The following is a 13,487-nucleotide window of genomic DNA, read 5'->3' as shown; positions in this document are numbered from 1 at the left end:
TAGATGTCTATGATTGGTTCAGATTTGGTCCGGACCTAAATTCAACATCCCTGGGGGTTGAAATTTAAAAAAAGATTTTAAAAAGACTGAGGATCAAAAAGAGACGTCCAAAAGACATCAAAATGCTTACTGGGATTCAAACGAAGGGCAGTGGGGATACAGGCCTAACAGTCATATTATGTCAATCATTCCCTCCGATGACCGACTCTACTTGACCTGTACAGGTGCTCGTTCTCACATAACCTACAGCATACACATTCACTCAGTTTCATTCTCATTGATGACATGGCAGTATTGATCAATCCAGACCGGAGATCTACCCGTGGCCCCCATATATAAAGGTACTGTCCCTCTTGACTGTCTCCCAAACAAAATCAACAATAACCACAACCATTCATCCCACCACTCAAAAATCACAAACCACCACTCCCCTTCCAGTATCCTGAAGAATAAGTTTCCATCCCCTACTTTCTATTTTTAATTAAGTTATTTACCCCTTTCCCAAGGACCCTTACCATAAACTGGGTTGTAGTTGGTATCCTCTACCCAACCCTTCCCCTTTAAACCAGGTTCGTATCCTCTCCCCAACCCTTCCCCTCAAACCAGGTTCGTATCCTCTATCCAACCCTTCCCTTTAAACCAGGTTCGTATCCTCTATCCAACCCTTCCCTTTAAACCAGGTTCGTATCCTCTATCCAACCCTTCCCTTTAAACCAGGTTCATATCCTCTATCCAACCCTTCCCTTTAAACCAGGTTCGTATCCTCTATCCAACCCTTCCCTTTAAACCAGGTTCATATCCTCTACCCAACCCTTCCCCTTTAAACCAGGTTCGTATCCTCTCCCCAACCCTTCCCCTCAAACCAGGTTCGTATCCTCTATCCAACCCTTCCCTTTAAACCAGGTTCATATCCTCTACACAACCCTTCCCCTCAAACCAGGTTCGTATCCTCTACACAACCCTTCCCTTTAAACCAGGTTCATAACCTCTATCCAATACCTCTACTTTATTTCATAATTTTTTACTTCTTTACATTTTTTTATCAGTTAAAGTTTGTTCTAATCAAATCAAGTTGAAGTAGAAAAAAATGAGACCTCCATCCCCTTTGTACCGACCAAAGTCTCTGCTAGGTAAAGCCCCGCCTTATCGCAGCTCACTGGTCACCATAGCAACACCCACCCGTAGCACGCGCTCCAGCAAGTATATCTCACTGGTCATCCCCAAAGCCAACACCTCCTTTGGCCGCCTTTCCTTCCAGTTCTCTGCTGCCAATGACTGGAACGAATTGCAAAAATCGCTGAAGTTGGAGACTTATATTTCCCTCACTAACTTTAAACATCAGCTATCTGAGCAGCTTTGCTGCAGCCGATTGCTGCAGCTGTACACAGCCCATCCATATAGCCCATCCATACAGCCCATCCATATAGCCCATCCATACAGCCCATCCATACAGCCCATCCATACAGCCCATCCATATAGCCCATCCATACAGCCCATCCATATAGCCCATCCATACAGCCCATCCATACAGCCCATCCATATAGCCCATCCATATAGCCCATCCATACAGCCTATCCATATAGCCCATCCATACAGCCCATCCATACAGCCTATCCATATAGCCCATCCATATAGCCCATCCATATAGCCCATCCATACAGCCCATCCATATAGCCCATCCATATAGCCCATCCATATAGCCCATCCATACAGCCTATCCATATAGCCCATCCATATAGCCCATCCAATCTACTTACCTCACCCCCATACTGTTATTTTACTTTTCTGCTCTTTTGCCCACCAGTATCTCTACTTGCACATCATCATCTGTACATTTATCACTCCAGTGTTAATTTGCTAAATTTTAATTACTTCGCTACTATGGCCTATTTATTGCCTTACCTCCTCACGCCATTTGCACACACTGGATATAGAAGTTGTTTTATTTTGTTATTGACTGTACGCTTGTTTATTCCATGTGTAACTCTGTGTTGTTTGTGTCGCACTGCTTTGCTTTATCTTGTCCAGGTCACAGATGTAAATGAGAACTTGTTCTCAACTGGCCGACCTGGTTAAATAAAGGTGAAATAAATAAATAACCTGACCTTCACCATACATGGAGAAGAGGGCTAGAAGCCCTGAGGTGTCCCTGCCAGTCCCAGAGTTCGTCAACTGTCTCCCTACTCCATCAGTCTCTGTCATCCAACACGTTCAGATTGTCAAAATGTCAACAAAAAAACAACAGTCTATCAATATGTCCCCTCTAAAAGATACAAAGGACAAGGTCTATGGACATACGGGGTTGTCCGCGTCCCTGAATCCGCCAACGTCTCACCTCTCTCCGGAACGCTGAGGACGCACACCTACAGTCCCCGAGACAGTCTGGACAGCCGAAGCTACTGCTCTGGTGTTGCATCGCTATTTCGGTATATATTCAATCTATTTATAACAAGGCACGGTATCATTAGACAACTTTATATCATGGCTACAGACGGAGTTGACAGCCACTACTAACGTTAGGCAAATCAAGTGTATAAGCTACACAGCGGAGGTTTATAAAGGTACCCACCGTGTATGGTCGCTGTCTTCCTCTGGCGGTGCGCTACAACATGCCACAGAGATAAGATATAGGCGCTCCAACACGCACTGAAAAATACTATCAAAATCTTTGTTTCAATTCTTCTTGGTTTGTAGAAAGTTGGCAAAGGTAGACACTAAAACTGAAGCTGTCCCGACAGTGTCCTTGTCTGTCTGAGTATGCGAGTGGAGTACGGATGTGTAAACGGAGCCGACTCCGAGGATGTCACGACTCGTGGATGTTTCCTCTTGTTGACTTGAGTTCGCAGCGCCAGCTGCTACTGAATCTAGTGGAGTCCGCGTAACACGAGCGTCTGCAAGTGTGTGTGTGGAATGTGTGTAGACTAGAGTGTGTGTGTGTGTGTTTGTGTGTGCGCGCACCGTAGTATATCCAACGGTCTGTCTGTGCTGAGAGTGCATGGAGAAACTGCTAAATGAGTGACTGTCCCACGCTATGCGTTCTGGAGGAGTGCCAGCGCCAAGATGAGTTAGTAGACAAGCGGTGTTAAATCTGCAGTCTGTGGCGCCTCCTAACAACAATGTATAATGTTTAATTCATTTAAAACCAAAGCATTCAGCCTAATGATCCCATAAAGCTATAAAGACAATCCTGCACATTATACTAAGTGCTGATAAAAGAGAAAGCAGTGATTCAACTGTGCACTCTCTTGACAAAATGCAGGTGATCAGCAAGTTTTCAGATCCACTATCCAATCCCCACCTAATCCAACATCAATGGATTTGTCAAAGCACACCACTGAGGATCTTCACATAACCTAGATATTTTACATACATTTCAGTCCCACTGTTGCTTGAAGTTGGTGAAGAGACTGCATGAAGAGTTATTGGAAGATCTCCCAAAATAAACCTCTTAGAAGAAGAAACCATATCAGAGAATCAACCAACCTTTGATTGTCCATCATCCTTCTGGAAGATATTTGAGGTACGACGATGATGATCAGCAACCTGCTGTTCTGTTTCACTTCTATAATACCAAGTGTTTTGAGAATGTCACATGGCAAAGTCCAACTCCCAAGGTCAGGAATATCTGCCTTTACAATGCTGGGGCCATAAAAGAATAACAGTAAGGTATCTGGGGGAAAATAGAGCATGAGAAAGTCTCTCTCTCTCTCCCTCTCCGGTTTAATGTGTAGCTTGTTGAGTAGCCAGGTCATAAATGCCTGATGCTGTGGTGAGAGAATGTTTGTTTAGGGTCATGGAACTAACACTAAGGCCTAGAGAATGTGTCCAAACACATCGTCATTCAACCATGGATAAAACAATACTATACAGTGCAGAAAGGTTGATTCTAAAAGTACACAATTAAAATGTGACTGTCAATTTCACTGGTTTATATATATAGCATTTCATCATTAGGGACAGGAGCTTTTCCTGACTAGAGGTAAACTCCTGGCCTTGTGCATGGAACACCAGCATGCAGTATGTTGGGGAAGGTAGGAATATTTAACCACATGGAACACCAGCCTGCAGTATGTTGGGAAGGTAGGAATATTTAATAACATGGAACACCAGCATGCAGTATGTTGAGGAAGGTAGGAATATTTAACCACATGGAACACCAGCATGCAGTATGTTGAGGAAGGTAGGAATATTTAACCACATGGAACACCAGCATGCAGTATGTTGGGGAAGGTAGGAATATTTAACCACATGGAACACCAGCATGCAGTATGTTGGGGAAGGTAGGAATATTTAACCACATGGAACACTAGCATGCAGTATGTTGGGGAAGGTAGGAATATTTAACCACATGGAACACCAGCATGCAGTATGTTGGGGAAGGTAGGAATATTTAACCACATGGAACACCAGCATGCAGTATGTTGGGGAAGGTAGGAATATTTAACCACATGGAACACTAGCATGCAGTATGTTGGGGAAGGTAGGAATATTTAACCACATGGAACACTAGCATGCAGTATGTTGGGGAAGGTAGGAATATTTAACCACATGGAACACCAGCATGCAGTATGTTGGGGAAGGTAGGAATATTTAACCACATGGAACACTAGCATGCAGTATGTTGGGGAAGGTAGGAATATTTAACCACATGGAACACCAGCATGCATTATGTTGAGGAAGGTAGGAATATTTAACCACATGGAACACCAGCATGCACTATGTTGGGGAAGGTAGGAATATTTAACCACATGGAACACCAGCATGCAGTATGTTGGGGAAGGTAGGAATATTTAACCAGCCTCTTCATGCCAAGCACTTTATTTGAGGTTTGACCCTGATGATCCAGCCAGAGCCGGCTCCAGGCATAAGAGACATACATAACCTGACCAAAGTGTATTGAATTGTTTTTAGAACTCAGTCGGGGTCTCCACTTCCTGTTGACAGTTAGAAGAGTAGAATACACAAGGTGCAAGTTCTACATTTGGTTGAGCATCAACAGTTTCTCTCTTGTTATGTCAGCTCCTGATAGTCACTCAATTATCCATGTTAGTTAACCATTTTTAGATTGGTAAATTAGTCTAGCCAGCTACCTAAACTTGTAGTAATCATGGCCGAATACCAACTGGGCACACAGGGCATGTGTCCAGGGGCCCTGACCTCCAGGGGCCCCCATTGATTTTGTTAGTCACTCTCACTCCGATATCATTAACATGATAAAAGGCAAAATTCCCAACAACCCCCCCCCCCCCCCCGCCTGCCTGGTTTGGTATGTGTGACTGTGCCATATTCCCATTAACCTTGCAGAATCATTAACTGGACTGGGGACTTCAAAGTAAAGAAGAAAGTTTGCCTCCATCTTTTTTTTACAATTCCAGATTATCCATGAAAACTGTCAGCAGATTTCCCTTCAGAAGCCTGTTCCTTAAAAGAGGATTGGTACAATTTGAATGTTAAATCTGGTGTGTGCCAGGATAGGGAACGTGTTTTTATGTTTTGGGAGTTGAGGCATTATACACTACATGACCAAAAGTATGTGGACACCTGTTCTCATTCCAAAACCATGGGCATTAATATGGAGTTGGTCCACCCATTGCTGCTATAACAGCCTCTACACTTCTTGGAAGGCCAGTCAAGTTCTTCCACATCGATCTCGACAAACCATTTCTGTATGGACCTCACTTTGTGCACAGGGGCATTGTCATGCTGAAATAGGAAAGGGCCTTCCCCAAACTTGCCACAAAGTTGGAAGCACAGAATTGTCAAGAATGCTGTAGTGTTAAGGTTTCCCTTCACTGGAACTAAGGGGCCCGAACCATGACAAACAGCCCCAGACCATTATTCCTCCTCCACCAAACCTTACAGTTGACACGATGCTTTCGGGCAGGTAGCGTTCTCCTGGTATCTGCCTAATGCAGATTCGTACGTCCGACTACCAGATGGTGAAGCGTGATTCATCTCCAGAGAACGTGTTTCCCCTGCTCCAGAGTTCAATGGCGGCAAGCTTTACACCACTCCAGCCAACGCTTGGAATTGCTCATGGTGATCTTAGGCTTGTGTGTGGCTGCTTAGCCATGGAAACCCATTTCATGAAGCTCGTTTCCACTTCACAATAACAGCACTTACAGTTGACCGGGGCAGCTCTAGCAGGGCAGAAATTTGACAAACTGACTTGTTGGAAAGGTTGCATCCTATGCCGGTGCCACGTTGAAAGTCACTGAGCTCTTCAGTAAGGTCATTCTACTGCCAATGTTAGTCTGTGGAGATTGCATGGCTGTGTGCTCGATTTTATATACCTGTCAGCAACGGTTGTGGCTGAAATAGCAGAATCCACTAATTTGAAGGGGTGTTTACATACTTGTATTTCAACATAACGATATGAGACATGAAATTCTTTAACTAATTTGTCACATCTTTGCTCACCATCAAGCAAAGTAGGTTTGTTCAGAATGAAATCAAATTTATTTAATACTAAAGAGGTTCTTCTGAGAACTTCCAAACTAAATTCTCTCAGATAAACACTTTTTAACTGAATGAAACCATAGTTGGTACTTTATCTGGAAGAGCTAGGAGTTTATGTTTGCATAGTATAAATTAAGCAACTAGTTATTATTTCTTATTTTCATTTAGGCTTAAAACCCAGAGCTCAGGAGCAGGCTTCTCTGACAAGTTACCGTTGCCATGGGAAAGGAGGTGAAGAGCGGTTAATTGATTTACAGCATTCTAGAACTAGAAGTTAAATGTGTGTGTGTGTTTGTGTTCGCATGTGTTTGCGTGTGTGTGTTTTCTGACCCAAAAGTATGGTACCAGGGGAGGGTTAATGTGTGGTTCAGCCACACTGCACCATGCTATATGAGTACTAGTGTTGCCCCTCGGTCTAGCCCAGTGTGTGTCTGTTGCCCCTCGGTCTAGCCCAGTGTGTGTCTGTTGCCCCTCGGTCTAGCCCAGTGTGTGTCTGCTGCCCCTCGGTCTAGCCCAGTGTGTGTCTGCTGCCCCTCGGTCTAGCCCAGTGTGTGTCTGCTGCCCCTCGGTCTAGCCCAGTGTGTGTTTGTTGCCCCTCGGTCTAGCCCAGTGTGTCTGTTGCCCCTCGGTCTAGCCCAGTGTGTGTCTGTTGCCCCTCGGTCTAGCCCAGTGTGTGTCTGTTGCCCCTCGGTCTAGCCCAGTGTGTCTGTTGCCCCTCGGTCTAGCCCAGTGTGTGTCTGCTGCCCCTCGGTCTAGCCCAGTGTGTGTCTGCTCCTCCTCGGTCTAGCCCAGTGTGTCTGTTGCCCCTCGGTCGAGCCCAGTGTGTGTCTGTTGCCCCTCGGTCTAGCCCAGTGTGTGTCTGTTGCCCCTCGGTCTGGCCCAGTGTGTGTTGCCCCTCGGTCTGGCCCAGTGTGTGTCTGTTGCCCCTCGGTCTAGCCCAGTGTGTGTCTGCTGCCCCTCGGTCTAGCCCAGTGTGTGTCTGTTGCCCCTCGGTCTAGCCCAGTGTGTGTCTGTTGCCCCTCGGTCTAGCCCAGTGTGTCTGTTGCCCCTCGGTCTAGCCCAGTGTGTGTCTGTTGCCCCTCGGTCTAGCCCAGTGTGTGTCTGTTGCCCCTCGGTCTAGCCCAGTGTGTGTCTGCTGCCCCTCGGTCTAGCCCAGTGTGTGTCTGCTGCCCCTCGGTCTAGCCCAGTGTGTGTCTGCTGCCCCTCGGTCTAGCCCAGTGTGTGTGTGTTGCCCCTCGGTCTAGCCCAGTGTGTGTTTGTTGCCCCTCGGTCTAGCCCAGTGTGTCTGTTGCCCCTCGGTCTAGCCCAGTGTGTGTCTGTTGCCCCTCGGTCTAGCCCAGTGTGTGTCTGTTGCCCCTCGGTCTAGCCCAGTGTGTCTGTTGCCCCTCGGTCTAGCCCAGTGTGTGTCTGCTGCCCCTCGGTCTAGCCCAGTGTGTGTCTGCTCCTCCTCGGTCTAGCCCAGTGTGTCTGTTGCCCCTCGGTCGAGCCCAGTGTGTGTCTGTTGCCCCTCGGTCTAGCCCAGTGTGTGTCTGTTGCCCCTCGGTCTGGCCCAGTGTGTGTTGCCCCTCGGTCTGGCCCAGTGTGTGTCTGTTGCCCCTCGGTCTAGCCCAGTGTGTGTCTGCTGCCCCTCGGTCTAGCCCAGTGTGTGTCTGCTGCCCCTCGGTCTAGCCCAGTGTGTGTCTGTTGCCCCTCGGTCTAGCCCAGTGTGCCTGTTGCCCCTCGGTCTAGCCCAGTGTGTCTGTTGCCCCTCGGTCTAGCCCAGTGTGTGTCTGTTGCCCCTCGGTCTAGCCCAGTGTGTGTCTGTTGCCCCTCGGTCTAGCCCAGTGTGTGTCTGCTGCCCCTCGGTCTAGCCCAGTGTGTGTCTGCTGCCCCTCGGTCTAGCCCAGTGTGTGTCTGCTGCCCCTTGGTCTAGCCCAGTGTGTGTCTGTTGCCCCTCGGTCTTGCCTAGTGTGTGTCTGTTGCCCCTCGGTCTAGCCCAGTGTGGGTAGCTGCCCCTCGGTCTAGCCCAGTGTGTCTGTTGCCCCTCGGTCTAGCCCAGTGTGTGTCTGTTGCCCCTCGGTCTAGCCCAGTGTGTGTCTGCTGCCCCTCGGTCTAGCCCAGTGTGTGTCTGCTGCCCCTCGGTCTAGCCCAGTGTGTCTGCTGCCCCTCGGTCTAGCCCAGTGTGTGTCTGCTGCCCCTCGGTCTAGCCCAGTGTGTCTGTTGCCCCTCGGTCTAGCCCAGTGTGTGTCTGCTGCCCCTCGGTCTAGCCCAGTGTGTGTGTTGCCCCTCGGTCTAGCCCAGTGTGTGTCTGCTGCCCCTCGGTCTAGCCCAGTGTGTGTCTGCTGCCCCTCGGTCTAGCCCAGTGTGTCTGTTGCCCCTCGGTCTAGCCCAGTGTGCCTGTTGCCCCTCGGTCTAGCCCAGTGTGTCTGTTGCCCCTCGGTCTAGCCCAGTGTGTCTGTTGCCCCTCGGTCTAGCCCAGTGTGTCTGTTGCCCCTCGGTCTAGCCCAGTGTGTCTGTTGCCCCTCGGTCTAGCCCAGTGTGTCTGTTGCCCCTCGGTCTAGCCCAGTGTGTGTCTGATGCCCCCAAGTCTAGTGTTGGTCCCACCGTCTATTTCAGTGGTTTAAAACTACCCCAGGTCAGGTCTGGTCCAGGCCAGGTCAGGTCTGGTCCAGGCCAGGTCAGGTCTGGTCCAGGCCAGGTCAGGTCTGGTCCAGGCCAGGTCAGGTCTGGTCTGGTCCAGGTCTGGTCAGGTCTGGTCCAGGCCAGGTCAGGTCTGGTCCAGGCCAGGTCAAGTCTGGTCCAGGCCAGGTCAAGTCTGGTCTGGTCTGGTCCAGGTCAGGTCTGGTCTGGTCAGGTCTGGTCCAGGTCAGGTCAGGTCTGGTCCGGTCCAGGTCTGGTCTGGTCCAGGCCAGGTCAGGTCAGGTCAGGTCCAGGTCAGGTCAGGTCTGGTCTGGTCCAGGTCAGGTCTGGTCCAGGTCTGGTCCAGGTCTGGTCTGGTCCAGGTCTGAGTGAGATCCTCCTCTCAGACAGGTTTCCAATGGCTATAAAGTAAATCCAGTCTGGGTAGGAAACCACAGCGTGCGTGCGAACGTCTACGATTCACCTCCTGTGTTCTATTTAGGTGTCCACGGCAACCACAAGCCCCGTTGGACCAACTGGGAAAAAATGTCCTCCCAAGTTAACCATCACTGGCTAACAAAAACAGGAGAACGTCTGCTGTGTGTGTGTGCAGGAGAGATGAAGTCTGCTGTGTTTGTGTGCAGGAGAGAGGAAGTCTGCTGCGTTTCCAAAGAAAACAGTCCAGGGTTTTAAAGCTATTTTTAAAAGCGTCTCACATGCTGGGGGAAGATTTCGCAATAAAACAGATTGACTCACGGAGACAATCAAGGACTGCTTTATTGTTCCGAAATCAGATGAGTCGTGTGTGTGTATATATATGTGTGTGTGTGTGTGTGTGTGTGTGCATGTGTATATATGTGTGTGTATATATATATATATATATATATATATATATATATTATATATATGTGTGTGTGTGTGTGTGCGTGTGTATGTGTGCACGTGTATATATGTGTGTGTATATATATATATATATATATATATATATATATATATATATATACACTGCTCAAAAAAATAAAGGGAACACTTAAACAACACAATGTAACTCCAAGTCAATCACACTTCTGTGAAATCGTACTGTCCACTTAGGAAGCAACACTGATTGACAATAAATTTCACATGTTGTTGTGCAAATGGAATAGACAAAAGGTGGAAATTATAGGCAATTAGCAAGATACCCCCAAAAAAGGAGTGATTCTGCAGGTGGTGACCACAGACCACTTCTCAGTTCCTATGCTTCCTGGCTGATGTTTTGGTCACTTTTGAATGCTGGCGGTGCTCTCACTCTAGTGGTAGCATGAGACGGAGTCTACAACCCACACAAGTGGCTCAGGTAGTGCAGTTCATCCAGGATGGCACATCAGTGCGAGCTGTGGCAAAAAGGTTTGCTGTGTCTGTCAGCGTAGTGTCCAGAGCATGGAGGCGCTACCAGGAGACAGGCCAGTACATCAGGAGACGTGGAGGAGGCCGTAGGAGGGCAACAACCCAGCAGCAGGACCGCTACCTCCGCCTTTGTGCAAGGAGGTGCACTGCCAGAGCCCTGCAAAATGACCTCCAGCAGGCCACAAATGTGCATGTGTCAGCATATGGTCTCCCAAGGGGTCTGAGGATCTCATCTCGGTACCTATTGGCAGTCAGGCTACCTCTGGCGAGCACATGGAGGGCTGTGCGGCCCCACAAAGAAATGCCACCCCACACCATGACTGACCCATCGCCAAACCAGTCATGCTGGAGGATGTTGCAGGCAGCAGGACAATCTCCACGGCGTCTCCAGACTCTGTCACGTCTGTCACATGTGCTCAGTGTGAACCTGCTTTCATCTGTGAAGAGCACAGGGCGCCAGTGGCGAATTTGCCAATCTTGGTGTTCTCTGGCAAATGCCAAACGTCCTGCACGGTGTTCGGCTGTAAGCACAACCCCCACCTGTGGACGTCGGGCCCTCATACCACCCTCATGGAGTCTGTTTCTGACCGTTTGAGCAGACACATGCACATTTGTGGCCTGCTGGAGGTCATTTTGCAGGGCGCTGGCAGTGCACCTCCTTGCACAAAGGCGGAGGTAGCGGTCCTGCTGCTGGGTTGTTGCCCTCCTACGGCCTCCTCCACGTCTCCTGATGTACTGGCCTGTCTCCTGGTAGCGCCTCCATGCTCTGGACACTACGCTGACAGACACAGCAAACCTTTTTGCCACAGCTCGCATTGATGTGCCATCCTGGATGAACTGCACTACCTGAGCCACTTGTGTGGGTTGTAGACTCCGTCTCATGCTACCACTAGAGTGAGAGCACCGCCAGCATTCAAAAGTGACCAAAACATCAGCCAGGAAGCATAGGAACTGAGAAGTGGTCTGTGGTCACCACCTGCAGAATCACTCCTTTTTTGGGGGTGTCTTGCTAATTGCCTATAATTTCCACCTTTTGTCTATTCCATTTGCACAACAGCATGTGAAATTTATTGTCAATCAGTGTTGCTTCCTAAGTGGACAGTTTGATTTCACAGAAGTGTGATTGACTTGGAGTTACATTGTGTTGTTTAAGTGTTCCCTTTATTTTTTTGAGCAGTGTATATATATGTGTGTGTGTGTGTGTGTGTGTGTGTGTGTATGTCTGCATGTGTGTGTATGTGTATATATATATGTGTGTGTGTGTGTGGTAAAATATTTGCCAGTATTGACAACCACAGTGAGTCATGTCTGTGTTTAGTCTTGGCACAAGCTTTGAGGAAATAAATGAACTCTAAAAAAGTCTATTCGCTTAAACTGACAAGTAAATATGTGCTCATCATAAGCTATGAAAGAAGGCTACATAGAAAATAGTTGTGACGTGAACTATAATTAAAACAAGGTTTAAGGTTCTCCCTCTTCCCCATAGAATGTACAGTACATGTGCCAACTGCCACCATTAGACTGTCATACACACCTGTCAATAGACTGTCATACACACCTGTCATTGGACTGTCATACATACCTGTCATTAGACTGCCATACACACCTGTCATTAGACTGTCATTAGACTGTCATACATACCTGTCATTAGACTGCCATACACACCTGTCATTAGACTGTCATACATACCTGTCATTAGACTGCCATACACACCTGTCATTAGACTGTCATACACACCTGTCATTAGACTGTCATTAGACTGTCATACATACCTGTCATTAGACTGCCATACACACCTGTCATTAGACTGTCATTAGACTGTCATACATACCTGTCATTAGACTGCCATACACACCTGTCATTAGACTGCCATACACACCTGTCATTAGACTGCCATACACACCTGTCATTAGACTGCCATACACACCTGTCATTAGACTGTCATACACACCTGTCATTAGACTGTCATACACACCTGTCATTAGACTAACATACATGCCTGTCATTAGACTGTCATACACGCCTGTCATTAGACTGTCATACACGCCTGTCATTAGACTGCCATACACACCTGTCATTAGACTGCCATACACACCTGTCATTAGACTGCCATACACACCTGTCATTAGACTGCCATACACACCTGTCATTAGACTGCCATACACACCTGTCATTAGACTGTCATACACGCCTGTCATTAGACTGCCATACATACCTGTCATTAGACTGTCATAGACACCTGTCATTAGACTGTCATTAGACTGTCATACATACAGTGCATTAGGAAAGTATTCAGACCCCTTGACTTTTCCACATTTTGTTACGTTACAGCCTTATTCTAAAATGGACTAAAAATAAATAAAAAATCCTCATCAATCTACGCACAATACCCCATAATGACATCACAATACTCCATAATGACATCACAATACCCCATAATGACATCACAATACCCCATAATGACAAAGTGAAAACAGGTTTTTAGATACTTCTTTCAAATCAAAAATGTCAGAAAATCAATAGAAACAAAAACTTTATTTACATAAGTGTTCAGACCCTTTGCTATGAGACTCGAAATTGAGCTCAGGTGCATCCTGTTTCCATTGATCATCCTTGACATGTTTCTACAACTTGATTGGAGTCCACCTGTGGTAAATTCAATTGATTGGACATGATTTGTAAAGGCAGACACATGTCTATATAAGGTCCCACAGTTGACAGTGCATGTCAGAGAAAAAACCAAGCCATGAGGTCGAAGGAATTGTCCATAGAGCTCTGAGACAGGATTGTGTCGAGACACAGATCTGGGGAAGGGTAGCAAAACATCTCTGCAGCATTGAATGTCCCCAAGAACACAGTGGCCTCCATAATTCTTAAATGGAAGAAGTTTGGAACCACCAAGACTCTTCCTAGAGCTGGCCGCCGGGCCAAACTGAGCAATCGGGGGAGAAGGGTCTTGGTCACTCTGACAGAGCTCCAGAGTTCCTCTGTGGAGATGGAAGAACCTTCCAGAAGGACAACCAATTCTGCAGCACTCCACCAAT

At 47.6% G+C, this 13,487-nt stretch overlaps 1 protein-coding gene across 3 annotated transcripts in view; it reads right to left on the bottom strand.

The window, feature by feature from the left end:
- LOC129842953 (proline-rich protein 5-like) overlaps positions 1-3,721 on the bottom strand; it is a 71,856-nt gene extending 68,135 nt beyond the window's left edge. For 2 of the 3 annotated variants that reach the window (XM_055911670.1, XM_055911673.1), the window contains exon 1: positions 2,570-3,043. The gene's annotated coding sequence lies outside the window, so the exon portion shown is untranslated. Of the gene's footprint in view, positions 1-2,569; positions 3,044-3,483 lie in introns of those variants that run through there. The other variant, XM_055911671.1, reaches the window with a different exon arrangement.
- Positions 3,722-13,487: the final 9,766 nt, after the last annotated feature.

Source organism: Salvelinus fontinalis, unplaced genomic scaffold (genome assembly GCF_029448725.1).
Source record: "Salvelinus fontinalis isolate EN_2023a unplaced genomic scaffold, ASM2944872v1 scaffold_0078, whole genome shotgun sequence".
Lineage (NCBI taxonomy): Eukaryota > Metazoa > Chordata > Actinopteri > Salmoniformes > Salmonidae > Salvelinus > Salvelinus fontinalis.
This window is presented reverse-complemented; position numbering and strand designations above follow the sequence as displayed.